At 45.2% G+C, this 18,243-nt stretch overlaps 1 protein-coding gene across 3 annotated transcripts in view; it reads left to right on the top strand.

Annotated features, from left to right (window-relative positions):
- FYN (FYN proto-oncogene, Src family tyrosine kinase) overlaps nucleotides 1-18,243 on the top strand; it is a 207,837-nt gene that overhangs the window by 121,823 nt on the left and 67,771 nt on the right. The window contains exon 1 of one of the 3 annotated variants that reach the window (XM_059941395.1): nucleotides 17,250-17,383. The exons of the other annotated variants lie outside the window; for them this stretch is intronic. The gene's annotated coding sequence lies outside the window, so the exon portion shown is untranslated. Of the gene's footprint in view, nucleotides 1-17,249; nucleotides 17,384-18,243 lie in introns of those variants that run through there. 3 annotated transcript variants of the gene reach the window in all.

The raw sequence follows: 18,243 nt of genomic DNA on the forward strand, positions 1-18,243 counted from the left end.
TTGATTCATTCACTCATTCATTTATTCGTTTACTCATTCAGCACTGCAGCAGTCACCTTCTTTGTGAGACCTTGGAAGAGGAGACAAATAAGGACCAGAATGTCCCTAGCAAAAGCAGTCTTTCTGAGACAGCGTTACAATATTCTAGTCCTGCCCTCTTTGCTTGCTTTTTCCAAGTGGTAACAAGAACCTGACGATACTTTCTGCCTGGGTTGCACTTTCTACCTCTCCTTCTCTGCATGAGGGATTTTCTACCAAGTTCTAAGAAAGAAAATTATAATATACCACTAATAATGTAAACCAGAGCTGGAAAAAAATGAAAAACATAATACAAATATCACCTAACAATAAATTCACTTTTTACAATTTCTAAATACCTTCATGTATATCACTTAGTTTTATCTTCACAGAAATCCTATGAATGAAGCAGGGAGGGGTAATTGTTCCAGCAGGCAAATGAGAAAACTGAGGTGAAATAAAGGCCAGATGATTTGCCCAAAGTCACACATCTGGTTAGTGATAATGCCGAGACCAGAATAGAAGTCCATGTGTTCCCACCAGGCTGGGAGAGTGTTCAAAAGTACCAGTTCCCAGGAAGATCAAATAATTGCTGGAAAAGCACTTCCTATCTCCAACGAAAACAGATCTTTCCAGCTGAGTGCCCTCCCTAAGGCCTGAAGAGTATCATCTGCCAAGTAGCTATTCTTTTGTCTTCTGCATGAACTACCCAAGGCTGAGGGCCGCTGTGAAATCCGGGAGAATCAAGAGCGGCCACACGCTGCCAAAACACACTTGAAACTTATAGAATCGGTAACTGTCAGAGTAAATAGAAATTAGAGAATGTCTTAAATTCTTGCTGGGACACAGGTATGGAAACTAATGCAGATGTGGAGCTTTGTCACCCGTGCCTGCGTGTGTGTGTGTGTGTGTGTGTGTGCGTGTGTGTGTAAGTGACAAGACAGCTATTTCTGCGAGGCCACTGTAACATTTAAGAGCAAACATTTAACGGTAGGATAATGGCTGCTGAGTCTGCGTTTGCAGCTGCAGCTGCATCATTGCTCTGGGGAAGGCAGGATGGCTCTTCTCCAACTAGTCACAGTGGCGAGAGGCAGGAACAAAAAGAGAACTTAGTCATATTTAATAACGCACAGTCCGATCTCATTCCCATGTTAGAAGCTTACCGCAGGGACAGCTCTTTGGCTTTGAGACCAGGGTTCATTCCATGAGATCTTTCAGACCTTTTTTCTATAATAAATAAAATCCTATGCATTTAACTGAGAGTGGAAGAGCCAGCTCTTTTCAGACATTGATAAATGAGTGGCTGTGATTTTTGTCTGCCTTACTGATTTGCTGCACAGAGGGGACTACAGTCACTCCAGATTTGAAATATATTCATAATTGTGTTAGAGCAAAGTTGCCTTTTTGTTTTTTTTAATTTTATTTATTTATTTATTTATTTATGGCTGTGTTGGGTCTTCGTTTCTGTGCGAGGGCTTTCTCTAGTTGCTGCGAGCGGGGGCCACTCTTCATCACGGTGCGCGGGCCTCTCACTCTCATGGCCTCTCTTGTTGTGGAGCACAGGCTCCAGACGCGCAGGCTCAGTAGTTGTGGCTCACGGGCCTAGTTGCTCCGCGGCATGTGGGATCTTCCCAGACCAGGGCTTGAACCCGTGTCCCCTGCATTGCATTGGCAGGCAGATTCTCAACCACTGCGCCACCAGGGAAGCCCCAAAGTTGCCTCTGATATCAAATTTTAACTGCTCTTAGGTATCCATCTCTGGGATCCTCTTGCCCTTTTTTTTTTTCTTTTTCATACATCCACTCTACCCTGTTCCCTCTTTCCCACTTATCTTTCTTTCAAGGTCTCCACTGGCAAGCTTTTGTTAGCCAAAATGTACTGATATTTCACTGGTCACAGTTAGAAAATGAGCTTCTGAAAAAAAGAGACACCTATGGCCCTTGGAGAGGGCATGGGAAGGGCCTGGTCCTGTGAGCTGCCTTGGCTGAAGCCCTCATTCCTCTGATCCTACAGGCAGAATTACACAGAAAGTTTTTATTTTCCCGTAAAACCTATTTATGCAGCTGCTTCAGGGATCTGGAATAAAACATATGGGGGAAAATCCTGAAGCAAAATAAGAAATACGGAGAGACAGATAAGACCACATTTTTTGTTGTTGATCCTGAAATAATCCACTAATACTTAACCTTAATTTGGAATTCTGGTCAAAACTGTGATGTTAAAGAATGTTATCAAATCCCTTTGCAATCACAGTATTTACAAAAGCTTTCTCACACTTGGATCAAGTGTGACCACAATGTAGGACAAATTGTAACTTGTTGCTTGTGTGGGTGTTGTAGGTGTTGTGACCTTGTCACCAAGACTTCCTTGTCCCCCAGTCATTTCCTCATCAATAAAAAGAAAGGGAACAATCACTAGTTTCTAGTTTATTTTTGACCTAAAATGGTAAGCGGTACATTCCCATACTTGTATCTGGCTTTTGGCCTTTGATTTCAAATCTGATTCCTCAGTGGGACAGCTCTGTTCAGCCACACAGTCTGTTAGGTTCTTGCACCACAGAACATGTGTGAATTCTTCCCTGTGTTGGAAGCTGAGATTGATGATAAATTCTCCCTCTGCCACTTATCTCACAGATGACTTGCAGTGAGCCAGGCATCGACTCAAATCATCTTTACTCTGGGATTCTGGGGTTGAAAGTTCCCAAAGGTTATGTAAATGAATAAACCCTGGCTTCAGGCCCAGACGAAAAGTTGGCTGTTAATACTGGTATATACACCTTCCGTATCGCTGGGAGAGTGACATCATGTTACCATTGCTTGGGGGTGTTTGTTTCTACATTGGGAGGCATTGATTTGCCGCTCTGAACGCCACAAGTGACAGCTTTTCATTCTGTTCTCAAGGCTGGAGAATAAGCATGGACTTTATAATCAGAGATGTAGATTTGAAATCTGACCCCAGCACTTCCTAGCTGTGTGCTCTTAGGCAAATTCCTTAATCTCCCTGAGTTTAGGCTTTCTACGGTAAAATGGATTAAACAAACAAAATGTAGATGCCTAGCACGATGCCTGGTGTAGCATAGGCTCTCAAAATTGTTTCCTTTCCTTCTTTTCAGTAGAAACTTCTGAGAGGAAGCCTAAAAGGGTTTCCTCTGAATTCTTCCGTTGAAGGTATTGTTCTAATCACTACCATTCCTACAAAAAGAATAAAACATTTCTAAGGGAGTCATGAGAGACAACATGGCTTAGCCTCATGGTTCTCAAAGTGCGGCCCAGACCAGCAGTTCCAGAATCATCCAGGCACTTGTCAGAAATGCAGGTTCCCAGGCCCCACCCCAAAGTCACTGACGCAGAAACTTTGGCAGTGAGGCCCCTCAGCCTGTGTATGTACAAGTGTTCCAGACCATTCTCAAGTGAAGTCTGAGAACCACTGGTGTCGTGAGAAGAACACCAGACTAGCTTCTTACGTGTCCGGCTGCTTAAGCCAGCAGCCATTTCTCCACGCAGGGCCTCAGTCACCTGATCTCTGGAATGAGAGGTGGGATTGAACCAGACATCCTCTGAGATCTCTTCCAGTTCTGGCATCTTGTGGTTCTGGTCTCAATCCAGCTGTATCAGGCAGCATTTTCTTAGTGACCATACTCTAAAAAATAAACAGAGGGAAAACAACTTTGTTTTCATTATTTCCAAAGTAGCACATTATTGTTGTACAAAATGAAAACAAGCAAGATGAAGAAACTTAGAACCATCCAGAATCTCTGTATCCAGAGATGTTCTTTTATGCTGTGCTCTCCCAGTCCTTTTTTTTTTAGTGTGAATGCACATGTATATACCCTACAGTCATTCAGCATCCGTCTACTGGGTGTCTGCCCTGTGCCAGACATAGTTTGGGGCCCTGTGGATACACAGTAAACAGTTAGGAAAAGCCCCCACGGAGCTTTCATTCTCATGGAGGGAGGTAGACAGTAAACAAGAAAATAAATAATTAAATAAGGTCATTTCTGAGAGTGTTAAGTGCTATGAAGGAAATAAGACCGAGTGATATGATAGAGTGACAAGGCAGTGGCCAGTTACGAGTTGACACAGTTGACGCCGGGGAAAACCTTTTTGAGAAGGTGAAATTTGAGCTGAGACCTGACTCCTGGGAAGCAGCCAGCTGTGTGGGAATTTGGAGGAAGAGCATTTCAGGCAATGGGAAAAGCTTGTGCAGAGCTCCTAAAGGCAGCCCATCTGGCTAGAAAAGAGGCGTGAAAGGGAGGCTGTAGCAGAGGAGGCCAGACAAATAGGCAGGGGCCAGAGCAGGGATGGCTGTGTAGCTTTAAATTTATTCTAAATGTAATAGGAATTCATTTTAAGACTAGGAGTGACTTTAAAAAAAAGTATATCACTGTGATTGCCGTGTAGAGGATGGATTATAGTGGAGGAGAATGAAAACAGGAGAAGTAGGAGCATATGTCTATCTAGTGTTTTGTAACTTGTGTATTTCCCTTGACTTTGAATTGTGAACGTTTCCCAAGATTATTGATATTTTGCCACATTATCACTTTTAATGGCTGCATAGGAATCTGGTGTGATACCATACTTTGTTAATCCCCTGTGGTGAGTACCTAGATTGTTTCCAATTTTTTATTATCATGAATAACACTGTGAGTGTTGTTAAATCTCTTTGCACATCCTTATTGTTTGCTTAGGAAAACTCCTGGAAGTGCAAGTCTTTGGCCAACAGTAGGCTGCATTTGAAGAGTCTTTCTTCAATCTATTGGTTAGTTTCCTCTATAATTTTGTAACTGGGCATCCTCCAGTCACTTAACACTTTAGCTGGTGAACTTTCATCAGGCTGAGACCAGAGAGAGGCAAATGAGGCACCCTCCTGCAGCACATAATTTAGGGCATCCCCCAAAAAAACTTAGAAATCAAGATAACATCTCAGCGCAATCTTCTTTATCCTGACTGCTGAGCTTTATCTTCTCTTCAAACTTTGCTCCCAGGTCAAGTGCCTCAGTCCATCTTAGACCTGACCCTGGAGTTGTTTTTATAGGAAAAATATAAGCAAGGAATGATTTGTCTCTGGGTTTGAGTCTGTTTTTACTTATGCTATTGCAGAGTGACATCACTAACTCAGTTGTTAGCTACATAGTAACACTGTGTGCGTCTATTGTTTTTCTCAAGTAAATGAGAACATACAGGTAAGTGACAGGCCATGGGTCTGAGATCCGTGTCCTTCACTTAGGAGGCCTGAGGGTCAGTTGTCTTAAGCTCTGTGCTCTTCCCGGCTCGTGAATGGCTGTGATCAGGCGTGTGTGCTTCGTGGTCCTGCTCAGCTGCCCTGCGGCTTGTAACCAGGAGGACTGCGTGGCTCCAGTGTGGGGTTCGCCAGGAGCCCGTTGGGTGTCTAACTGGCCTAACCTTATGGGCCCAGCAATGGCCAGTTATTCTCTTCACTCTGCTTTCGTTCTCTCTACCTTCTCAGGAGAACTGGAGGACTCAAAGTTAGCATTGGAGTTTGTTTGTTTGTTTTTTTTAATGTAACAGAATAGAGCAATTGGCCAGAATCCAAAAGTGAAAACTCTTCAATTGACCAAATAAGTTTTCAGTTCCATATTTTGGTTTCCTTGTCTGCATTGCCACTCCCAGCCCCTGGTCTCCACCCAGAAGTCAGGAGCATTTTAGACTTCTTTCGGCGAGGAATTGAGGACACGGCGGAACCTCTGTGTGTTGCAGGAGCCGCTGTCCTCCCACCTCTCAACCTCAGGGCTGTGTGCTCAAGGCATCGCTGACCTTGGATGCACAGACCTCTCCCACGGTTGGTGTTAGCCTCACAAGGTTCATGGGCTGGGCAGCCCCTCACACCACAGAGCCGGGGCCACTGTCAACGCTCGGGAGTCTGCAGGCACTGCCAAGTGAAGTGTCTTTTTCCTCCGTCATTTCCTCCTTTTCATTACTGAATCCAATGAGCCTACTTGCAGCAAACAATAAGTGGTGGGCACATAGGTCAGTGGGTATATGGTTAGCAGGAGCGATCGCCATCAGCAAAAGCCACAGTCCAAAAACAGTTGACCCAAAATGTTGCAAAGCCACATCCCTCCAGGTCATCCGGTTCTGGTCAGAGGGTTCATGTCTAATCTGGCTGGCAGAGTCCCCCACTCTTACCTCAGCATAGGTAAAGGAGAAGGCCCGAGTGACTTTTGCCATGTGAGTTTGAGATGGTGGCCCTCCCAGCATCTAGCATCTGATTGGGTCCAGCAGCCCCACTGGTCTGTGAAGGTCCCTGCGTGTCAGGAGAGATCCTGCGGTCAGGTGACTCAGGCCCTGTGGCTGAACGGTGTGACAGGAGGTGCCGATGGTGCTTCACGGAGCCACGGAAGTGATCCATGAGGAATCGGAATATATCGGCCGCCCCAAACCCACCTGTTCCTTATTCCCTTTAAGCTGATTTCACAGCAGTCCAGGCCAAGAAACTGCCAAGAATGCCAGGGCTTTCAGAACTACCCCTTCATGGTTTTGAGGAAGTCGTCGAGCTGAATATAACCCCTTTTGTCCCGAGATCCATGTACTCGTCTCTGTGTTATCTGTCATCGGAGTAGGGCTTCTGAAAAGTCTGTGCTTGAACATTATATCAATATTTAGGTGAAAATTAGCTTATTACATGCAAAAATTGCTGTTCAACTGAAGTGCCTTTGTTTTAGTGACCCCTGAAATTGGGGTCACTAAATTGATGGTATGATTCAGACTGAGATTTTTAACCCAAGAGTTACACTAAAAGCTCCTTTTTCTCTCTAAAAGATAAGCAACCTTCCATCCCCACCTTCCAACTAACATTAAATAACGTGACTATCGTTGACTGTTGTCATTCCTTTTGAAAACTCTAGGCAGTAGATTATTTCTTGAGTTGAAACCAAATAAAGGTTAGGCAGAAATTCAGCTTTCTCCCGTCTTCATTTGCTTTTTTATTTTCTTTTAATTTTTATCAGCATAATTCATTTTGTTGTCTACTCAGTTAAACTTGTTAAATGTTATCCCTAATCCACGGCGATTCGTTTGGCCATGTGACTGATCACCAGTGATGGCAGACTGGCAGTCCATCTCCTGGGCTGCCAGGAAGTCGGTGGATGTCATTTGCACCTGGGATACAAAGTCATGACCCGAGAGAACCCCCAGGCTCCAGCATGCCTCCTGTCCTCATATACGTGTGCCTGTTACATCTACAGCTTACTGAGCACCTACTATGTGGCCAAATAATGGTCTAGGTGCTGTCTACTAATTTGAACCAAACGGAATTGATGTTTTCTTTCTTTAGATCAAAGATGATCAGGTATCAGGATAGCTTCCTATTAGTAATTAATAGTAGAGTATGTCTATTCTTATTTTAAAAATTGGCATAATCTACATTTTATGGGGCAGAAAGCAGAATAATTTTGGTGACCTACTCAAGATATAAACTATTCCCTCACTCATGGCTTTCTACCCTCTGACACCCTGAGGTAATGAGAAGTGAGGAGGAAGAAGAGGAGCGGAGTGGAAGGAAATCCATCTCAGAACTGAAGGAGTGGAATTAAAACCATTAAAATAAAAATCACTCCTGTCTCTCCCCCACGTGCCTAAGTAATGGACTGCCCGGCCTGGGCCTCCCTTGAGAGGGTCCTGGCTGGGCAGACGGCGGGCAGCTCCAGCAGGGACCACAGCAGCCCACGGGAGACAGAACCCTGGCAGGGCTGTGGGCATAAGGCCGAGTCCTGCAGAGATGGGCTCTGTGCGGCCTCCCTGAAACCCAGTCCAAGCTCCATTTGTATTTACATCAGCCCGTCCCCTTGACTTCCTCCCAACCGAAAATCGTCTCCCACACGTGTGCATCTTGCCAGAACCTCACATTATTGTGAGTTGGTAATTTAAGCAAAACAAATTGCCTCCTCCCTCAGTACATAACTGATGCTGAATAACAGGGCAGGTTTCAGGTGCCCAGAGGAATCTGTAGCGCTGTTGACACCTTGGAGATATTTTTAAATCTAAAAGAACAATAGCTACATGGTAATCGGTACTATGGCCTGGGGACGTTTCAGTTTCAAAATAGGAAGATTATGGGAAGAGACCAGCAGAGGGAGACCTTCTAGCCAGTCTGTGCACTTTCTGCATTTGTCTTTAGAGATGGTGGAAGCCATTCTTGGCATCAGGAGGAGGAATGAATGGAGGGGAGGGCGACAGAGGCACTGTTACACACCCTCCCTGAACCAGAGCAGGCAGCGCCAGGAGGAAGGCGGGGGCAGCTTCACACAGGAAGGCAGAAAGTTCCCTTCGCTTCTTTAGAAGAGGTTCATTATCTCACTTCCTGTCCATCATCATTTGAAAGTGTTTATTAAAGGCCAGGTTACACCAGGCGTTGTACTTGGGTTGGACTCAGTTCACCAAGGATCACAAACGCGATGCCCGTGGAAAGGTGTTCACAGAGAGGACGCGCCACCTGTGTGTGAAAGAAAAACTGTGGCTCTTTACCAGGGCTCACGCCTCAGCCTTATCTCCTGAATCGCCTAGGAGCTTCCTCATTCCTGGCAGGGAACACACATTCAGAGCAGCCTCCTGATGGGGTGGGCGATTCAGGGCTTTCTGCTGAACATGAAGATGATGATGATAATCATGATGATGATAATGCTGGCTCCAAGCACCTCACAAGCCAAACCTCGCCCAGGCAACCAGGGGTGATAGAGAAGGAAGAGGAGGAAACAACAGTGAATTTGCCCAGATCCTCAGGCTCTAGCTATCTTTGACCAGGGATCCACACCCCGAGGATAGTCACACAACCATCAGGCTTGATGTGCCTCTCCCCATCACTCCTCCTCCAGGAGCTTTCCTGTAGCTGCAAACACAGGTCTTAGGGGGGACCCCGCTCCAAAAACAGATTTGAGTTGAAATTATAAACCTTCAATCCCAGACCCTTGCAGTAGAGTGAGGCCCACACATCACCTGTGGAGCTATAACAATACAGATTCCTGGGCCTCCCAGACCTGCAGAGCATAACATAATCCCTGGTTCATGTAGGCATGTTTCTTTAGGGTATTTGTCTAAGAGTGGAATCGCTGCCTGTCGGATAGATGCATTTTCATCTTCACTAAATAATGTAAAGTTGTTTTTCCAAAGTTGTTGTACCAATTTACTTTCCACCAGCAGTATATGTGAATTCTGTTGTTCCTCAATTTCACTAGTACTTGGTATTGGCAGACTGCAAATTCTGCCAATAGCTTTACTCCTTTATGTTGGAATTACAGTACAGAAATGAAAGAGGAGTTCGGGGGTAGGTTTGGTTTGGTTTGGTTTGGAAATGAATGATGCTTTTGTCACCTGGCCTAAGTGAGAAAGCAAAAGTGCTCTGCTACCGAAAAAGTGATAAAATTGCTTGTTTTGCCAAGGGGAAGCAGAGTCAAAAGGAAAGAGAGAGAAATTTATTTGATCCGTTATTTTAAGCTGAAGAAGACTCAAATGTCTGAGGAACAAAAGAAATAATTAAAAGAATGGCAGGGAAGATTAACCAGCAAGCATGTTAGAACAGAAACAGATTTAAAACGGTTGAGGTATAGTTAAGAAAAAGTTAGTAAACAGCTTAGTAGATTTGGAAGGCAGGAACTGGTCTAAATAACCAGTGCATTCTATAAGAGATAAATAGATCCACTAATGTTTTTAGCAACATTTTAATTTTAGTAATGGAACCTACGTAGAAAATGCAAATCTTAGAAGAGAGGCAGGATGGTTAGGAAATGGGAAGGGTATAAAGAGGAGTGCATTCAGGCAATGTGTGTCCAGATTAAAAATGAAACCTGGTGGAATAGTGAACACCAAGGATGTGTAGGCTGGTGATACAGAGGACAGTTGTTTCACCTGGGCTGCTAATCAGCATGTTGGGTCAGCCTTTGTCAAAAAGAATTACACAGGGCTCATTCCAAGCGTGTACCATTGTAACTCACTGAGTCCATTTGAGTCGTACTGAACCAGACCTGGGGCCGAGCGTGACGCCACACTTGGGTCATCATTACCTGGAGTCTGTAAAGCAGCTCCCCAGGAGCTCGGTGTGAACACTGGGGACAGGCCAGTTCTGCTTGGCGCTGGGACAGATTACTGCTGCTCAGAGCTGCCGATGGATGACCATCGCTGGTGGACCAACAGAAGTTTCCATCCCCTGACCATGACTTAGCCTGTAGATGTAAGCAGAGCTGACATGGCTAAAACATGGGCCATCTTCTGACATTAGCCCAAAGAATTTGTTCATATTACAAATTTCATGTAAAACGGAGAAATACCTGCCACTTCTGCATCATGGTAAAGACAGTCTTGTTTGACTTGATGGAGTAAATTGTCCGAAGTTGGAGGGTTTGGTGGGCCCCTGTTTCCCTTACACTGCCCCGCACCTCTAAACTTAGCGCCTTCTTCAGGCTCCTCTTGTGGATATCGGAGGACATTGTTGGATATTAGCTGTCACATACCCTTTTTAGTGGGGAGTTGTTGTCTTTCTCCAGATGTCTTGCATTGCAAATGTCTGTCTGTCGCTGTTGTCTGTTTTGTCATTTTTAGACAACCATCTACACAGCTGCAGTACAAGCCTCCATCCTACCAGCCCCAAGAGATCTTGGGGTTCTTTCTGTGACAGGGCTCTCTGGAAATGTAACTTTTATACAGTCCCATATAAATTGCCTCTGCAGCAATATGGATTCAGATCTTTATTCTCACATGCAACAAAAGCTACAGCTTTGCTACAGTTGGGGATGATTTGTGAGGTATGAATTATGCATAGACAGGTGGCTAGAATGGATAGAGTTGTTTGTCCAGCTGAGGAAGTCACATCTTACTCAGAGGCCTCTCCATCTACCTGTGTGCAGTCCCTTCCCACTCTTGACTGGCTGTGTGGCTCCCCTGTGCTTCTTTTCTCTTCCTGTTCCAGTATGTGTCTACCAAGACCCAGCTTCATCCCACTTAATACGGGATAAGTATCAGCTGGATAAGGTACACATGCTTTAGCCTGCTAGCCCATGGCTAGGAGTATATATCTTAGATTCAGCCAGGTCTGGGTTAAAATCCAAGTCAACTTAGCTGTGAGTCCTTGGGCAAGTAACTTGACCTTCCTACACTTATTCCCCCATCTGTAAAGTAGTGCCAATGATAATAATACCCAGTTCACAGGCTGCTGATGGATCAAAGGAGATAATTTGCTTATTGCATGTAGCAAAGCCTCGAGTACCATAGTGAGCACTCCGTAGAACAGACATGTAGTTGCTTATGATCTGGCTTCATTGCTAGCTACCTTCCCAGCTGCACACATCCATTCCATTAAACTGTAAGCTCCTTTTGAGCAGGAGGAGCCTGGCTCCTTCACTCTGGAGCCCAGAGCCTCGCAGTATGCCTGGCAGGTGTTTCAGTGCTCTGTAAAAATAGGACCAAATCAAGTAAGCCACATGAAGCTGTGCTGTGCCACACCTCTGCTCGTCACATGCTGCCCACCTACTCCTCCCCGGGCCAATGTCCAGTCACCTTCACAGCCGCCAACCTAGATGATTTCGGGCTCCGCCTGCGCTCTCTCCCCAACCCGAGTCCGTTGATTCACTTGCTTATCTCCCTCCTAAATATATATAAGCTCCTCAAAGGCAGGGCCTTATTTACTTGACTCTGTCTCCACAGCCCTTGGCACAGTGCCTGTCACTTAAGGAAGATCAGAATGTGTTTGCTGAACAAAGGCTGGAGGTAGGGCTGAATGTAAATAAAAGGATGTGCGCAGAGAGACAGGAATGCAAGGGAGATGAAACAGCTGAAAACTGGTGATTTGTTACTATGGTGATTTCTGAGTAACTTTTGTTTGGGAGGATGGGAGAAGTTTTATTCTTCTTTCTGTTTTCTTAACTTCATCTCCAGCAGCTCAAGAGGAGAACAGCTGTACTTAGCAACCCTAGGGTAGAGCCAGAGAGAAATGGAGCTGCTGTGTGGCAAGGGAGGAGGTGGGTTAAGACCAAAGCAGGGCATCAGTGCCTGAGCTGCTTGAGCCAGATCATGAGTTACTCTTCATTTTAGAAACAAAGGGAAGGGGAGGACATAGTCGGGTCTTCTGAAAACCACAGTAAGAAAGAGTACTTTAAGCCATAGTGTAAAAAATAAAATAAAAACTATAGGACATAGCAATGCCCAGCTCCTATTACATCAGTAAAACTCTCATAATATGCATATTCATGCTGCAGGCTCTGGCCATGGCAGGGGGACATCTGAGCATTTATAGACAAACCTGACCACGTGGTGAGGTCCCTCTGTGAGTCCCCATCATTGATAAGATTCAGCCTAGGGCTGAGGAGAGTGAAGAGCTGTGCTGGGCCTGTCTGGGGGCTCGGTTCTGCCTGAATGAGTGCAGGAGGGCTCTGGGCTCCTTCAGGAATGTTAGGCTTGATATGAACCCTGACAGCTGCTTGTCAAAGCCTTGCTCGACTGATGAGGAGACCGCGCTCCACAGTGTTGGAGTGACGTGCTCCACACCACGTGGCTACTCAGCAGCCTTGTCCCAGGCTATGCCACTGCTTCCAGACCTTCCCTAAACCAGGGGCCTGGTGTTCCAGGACCAAGATGCCCTGGAGACTTGGGAACCAGTCCTAAGCTAGATCACTTGAAGAAAAGCGCACTTAAAGAGCACTTTAAGCCATCGTGGAAAAAAAACAAAACCAAAAACCTGTAGGACAAAGCAGTGCCCAGCTCCTGTCACATCATTAAATCTATCTTTTAATGAGGAGCAGAGCATGCTTCTCAAAAGGCAACATGGGGTAATTAGATCCAGGTCCTACTGACTGGGTAACTCTGGGAAAGTTACTTAAATTCTGTGAGCCCAAGGTTCCTTACTGTGAAATACCCTTTCAAAGTTGTTCTGCAGATTGAATGAAATACCATATGTGAAGTACCGAGAAGAAAATAAGTTATTAATAAATGGTAGCTATTGTTACAATTCATTTTGGTTGTTATCCTACTAACCTGCCTTAATCCAAGTTTAACTGTCAGTATCAAAGGAGGTCAGAAGCTCCTATTGGTTTTAGAGTCTGGGGAGAAAGCAAACAAGTGGTCAACAGAGCCTCCCTTTACCTCTGTGTTAGATTTACTTCCTCCTTGTGTTGGGGTACAGGCCACCTGTTATAACAAAAAGACTCCGTCTCACTTCCCCCAGAAAATTAGTGGCTCACACAGGATGGATATTCATGCCTCTCTCATGTTACACTCAAGATCAGAGCTTTAGGGTGGTTGAAGCTCTGCTCCACAAGGCCATCCAGGGCCCAGGTTCCTTCTGTCCTACTGCTCTGCCATTCCCTGGTGGGTTGCCATCCTCTGCCTGGTTAATGCCAGTTTATCGGCACCACATCCACTTTCCAGCCCACAGGAAGTGGGAAAGACAATGGAGGGCAACCCACTCTCTCTTAAGGAATGCAAGAGTTGAGTATATAGCATCTACTGTCAACCAGTTGGCCAGAATTAAGTGACATGGCCACACATAGCTGCAAGGGAGTCTGAAAAATATAGTCTTCAGCCTAAAACTTTGTTACTGTGGAAGAAGTGGGGTGGATTTGGTGGCACAGCTAGAAGTCTGCCACACCCCTCACCAGCTTTTATCCTGTCAGTAGGATACTACTACTCATTTGTTTTCAGTCATGTGGATTTGGGCCTCTGTCCCTTCAGGCCCAGGGCAACCCTATCTGACACCAGAATCCTGCAAGCTCTCAGAAAAAGGGAAGATAAACAGCTGTGCTGTCATCATTAAGGAGATAACCTCAAGTTCAGTTACTCTGCAAGACAACACTATGAAAAAAATCATAGTCTGCCTCATGTATATGCCAAGCAAAAAGTCACTATTGAATTGCTTTACCATAAATTTTATAATAGTGTTTATAAAATGTTTGCTGGTATATAAGCTAAGTCTTCCCTTTTTGGATTTGTTAACATACATCTGACTGGATTTCACCTGCCAAGTAGGTCATCAACGAGTGATCTAGCCCACATAACCCATGTTCCTCCCATATAAAGTGGCCACAATTTGTCATCCCAAATACTGTTTTTATGGCTGCTGGGGAAAGCATCACTGACTGCCTTCAGTGGATTCCATGTTCTCCTCTTCCTGCTTGTTATCTCCCTCCTTTAATTTCCTTGTGTCTGTGTTGGTACTCAACTTGTGTTCATGAGTGAGACCTCTTGAGAAGGCTTCACTGAAGCAGGTACCACATAATCAACCAGCCTGGGCTCACCAGAGGTAAGGAATGTAAACTTAAGGGAGGCAAAGACTGTCCTCATTTCCTTTAGGCCAGGAGGTGGTAGGAGGAGGCTGCCTAGAGGCGGTTGGCCTCTCTGCTCCCTTTGTTCCCGTCATCACTGTCACAGTTGTTCCTTGTCCCGGTAGAGGCCGCGGAATTAGAGAGGGGTCAGTTTTCCGACAGCTACTTTATCAGCATTCACACCAAAACAGCTGCTGAGAAGCTTTGAAATTCTAAACCACTGCAAGGGATGCAAAAGTTATGGCTGCTGGTGTCGCTGATTCCTTGCAACTTGAGAAAGTGCCAACATAAAGATCCAGGGGAGGAGGGACCGGGCTTCATGTCCTTCTTCAAAGCAAAGGCGTCAGCCTCAGTTCCAAAAACAATGCAAATGGCCCCAACACCAAATTCTCAGGGCAATAGATTTTGATGGGCTCTGACTTCATAACCAGATAAGTAATCGGTGGAAAGGGGAGGCGCGGTCAACACAAACATGAGCTCAAGGGCAAAAAGAAGAACAAAAATATGCTTATTCAAAGTCCATTCTGTTTCTTTAAAGGAATGGATCTTCTTGGCTGGAACTGGTGAATTAAAGGAAAAAATAATTCACTGTTTTTTTAAAGGAGGAGGCCACATTTGCAGAATTATCTGGCAGGGAACCTCTATAGAGACTGGAAAGATTGGCAGAGCTGGTTTTTGTCCGGCCTTGGAGAGTGAACCCCCTCGGCTTTCATTCTCTGCGTTGGTGGGGAGGGGGTGTTGATGACGCCTGTTCAAACAGCCGCTTTGTGCTAATGTGTCTTCTTGTGGCTCCGTCAGGTGACAGCCTGACCCTTGGGCCCTTGGCCTTTTAAGCCCAGAAAGCCAGTCTCTGCCACTCTGGCCCAGATGTGACACTGACTTTCCTGTTTCTCTTTGCTGGTTCATGAATAGAAGCCCACATTTTTGTTTTTATTTTTGTTTTCCTGTGGTTGTTTTTATAGAACAGAGCCAAGGAGAGTGGAAAGAGGCTTAACTCTAAAGATCTACATTAGGAAGAAACATCTTTGTTGCATCTTTTGTGTTGCTGAAAAACTTCAGGTTGAATAAACCAGTGCTGGTTACTATTTCATGCCCCGCTTGGATTGCCCCAGATTCTAGGGATTGTGGCTCAAAGGTCAAAGCATCAGAAGGCCAGGCTGAACGTCCCAAAAGGAAAAGGTGAAGGCAACAAGATGAAAAGTGAGAGCAAAATACAGAATTTTTCTGCCTGGTACCCTAAACAAGTCCCTTTGCCTGTAACAGGCATCCAAAGAACAACAGTAGTTTGCTTCATCCTCTACCCCTTCTTAGAGTCGTGCCAATGTGGGATCTTCAGGCCCTCACTTACAGAGAGGTCCTCAGTAACCAGAGCTCCTTGGTTGGGTTTCAAGGGTGACCTGAACAAGTACTGTCATCCTGAGTTTACTGGGTTTCCCCAGGTACCTAGGAACATGGGGCCCAGAGATTCTCAAGAACCCACTAAGCCAGCCACCCCACTCCTGATTCTATTATCCCAGATTCTGCCACTTGCCACCTACATGGTCCTCTGAGTTGATTATATATCACAGCTTTGCTTAATCTATGCCCCTAGTTAGATTTTTATGGGGGTTCTATGTGCTTTCACCACCCACTCTCAGCTCTGCTCCCTCACTGCCTACTTCCCAGCACAGATGTGATGAAAACACACTCAGAAGTCTCTCTGTCCTTGGGTACCTTTTATCTTGACACCTTCTGGAAGGAGAGGTTGCCTCTTAACAGGCTTGGGAATCAATCACTTTCTCTACCTCTCAATTTTTCAGTTCACAACGCATACTTCATCATTGTATGGTTGCTATCAACTTATATACAAATTAAGTCAGTAATTGATAAGATTAAAAGGACCTTTCTTATTAACAAGTAAAGGTGATTTAGTCTCATTTTTAAAACTGGTGGATTCAGTATAGAAAATCTGAGAAATAAAGAAACAGAGAAGGAAGAACATCATTCATAGCATTATCCCCTACATACCACCAGCAAGCATCTTGGTATCTTTCCTTCCAAAGGATTCTCTAGGCATTTGTCACATACTTGCAGTCATGTGATCCTTCTTAGTGTAACAGGAAAATATTATAATATTTTCCATTAATTATAATATTAATGGAAAATATTATAATATTTTACATATTACTAATAATTTTTTGTAAGTATAAGTTTTAACTTGTGCTTAACTTTACGTTATGGCCTTACAATATGCTTAGCCATTGCCTTCTTGTTAAAAAATTAGCATACTTTATAATTTTTCAAATTATAAATAACACTTCATAGGATCTCTTCATGTGTCTTTTTTTTTAAGTCTCTCTCTAGAACAGATTTAGAGGTTAAAGAGCAGACCCATTTTTAAGATTTTCTGATAATATTGAAGTTGGTTTACAAAAAGTTATACATTAATTCCTGCTTCTATCAGCAATGTATGAGAATAGTCATCACTATTGGGCAAACATCTTTTTAAAATTTTGTTAATTGAGAAGTGAAAGTATCTTACTAATCTAAATTGTGTTTCTTTGATTACCACTGAAGGGAAATATATTTCACAAGTTGTTTTTTACTTTCTTTGAATTGCCAATTCACATGCTTTCCCATTTACCTAATCTTAGAGTTTTCTTATCTATATAAATTCCTTATATGTTACAATGTTAACCCAAGAGAATTGAAAGCATATGTCCACACAAAAGCTTGTTCATGAATGTTTACAGCAGCACTATTCATAATAGCCAAGAAGTGGAAACAAACCACATGTCTATCAGCTGATGATTGGTAAGCAATAAGTGATATATCCATTCAATGGAATACTTTTCAGCCATAAAAAGGAATGAAGTACTAAGTCACGCTACAAACTGAATGAATCCTGAAAATGTTACGCCAAGCAAAAGTAGCCAGTCAAAAAAGCCACGTATTACATGATTCCATTTATGTAAAATACTCAGGGAGCTTCAAGATGGCGGAAGAGTAAGACGCGGAGATTACCTTCCTCCCAACAAATACATCGGAAATACATCTACATGTGGGACAACTCCTACAGAACACCTACTGAACGCTGGCAGAAGACCTCAGACCTCCCAAAAGGCAAGAAACTCCCCACATACCTGGGTAGGGCAAAAGAAAAAACAGAGACAAAAGAATAGGGACGGGACCTGCACCAGTGGGAGGGAGCTGTGAAGGAGGAAAGGTTTCCACACACTAGGAAGGCCCTTCGCGGGCGGAGACTGCGGGTGGCGAAGGGGGGGAAGCTTCGGAGCCACGGAGGAGAGCGCAGCAACAGGGGTGCGGAGGGCAAAGCGGAGAGGTTCCCGCACAGAGGACTGGTGCTGACCACCACTCACCAGCCCGAGAGGCTTGTCTGCTCCCCTGCCGGGGTGGGCGTGGGCTGGGAGCTGAGGCTCGGGCTTCGGAGGTCGGATCGCAGGGAGAGGACTGGGGTTGGCTGCATAAACACAGCCTGAAGGGGTTAGTGCACCACAGCTAACCGGGAGGGAGTCCGGGAAAAGGTCTGGAACGCCGAAGAAACAAGAGACGTTTTCTTGCCTCTTTCTTTCCTGGTGCACAAGGAGAGGGGATTCAGAGCGCCGCTTAAAGGAGCTCCAGAGACGGGCGCGAGCCGCGGCTATCAGCGCAGACCCCAGAGACGGGCATGAGACGCTAAGGCTGCTGCTGCAGCCACCAAGAAGCCTGTGTGCGAGCACAGGTCACTCTCCACAGCTCCCCTCCTGGGAGCCTGTGCAACTCGCCACTGCCAGGGTCCCGTGATCCAGGGACAACTTACCCGGGAGAACACACAGCGCGCCTCAGGCTGGTGCAACGTCACACCGGCCTCTGCCGCCGCAGACTCACCCCACCTCCTCCGTACCGCTCCCTCCCCCTGGCCTGAGTGAGCCAGAGCCCCCGAAGCAGCTGCTCCTTTAACCCCGTCCTGTCTGAGCGAAGAA

This window comes from Balaenoptera ricei, chromosome 12, assembly GCF_028023285.1.
Source record: "Balaenoptera ricei isolate mBalRic1 chromosome 12, mBalRic1.hap2, whole genome shotgun sequence".
NCBI classification, from domain to species: domain Eukaryota; kingdom Metazoa; phylum Chordata; class Mammalia; order Artiodactyla; family Balaenopteridae; genus Balaenoptera; species Balaenoptera ricei.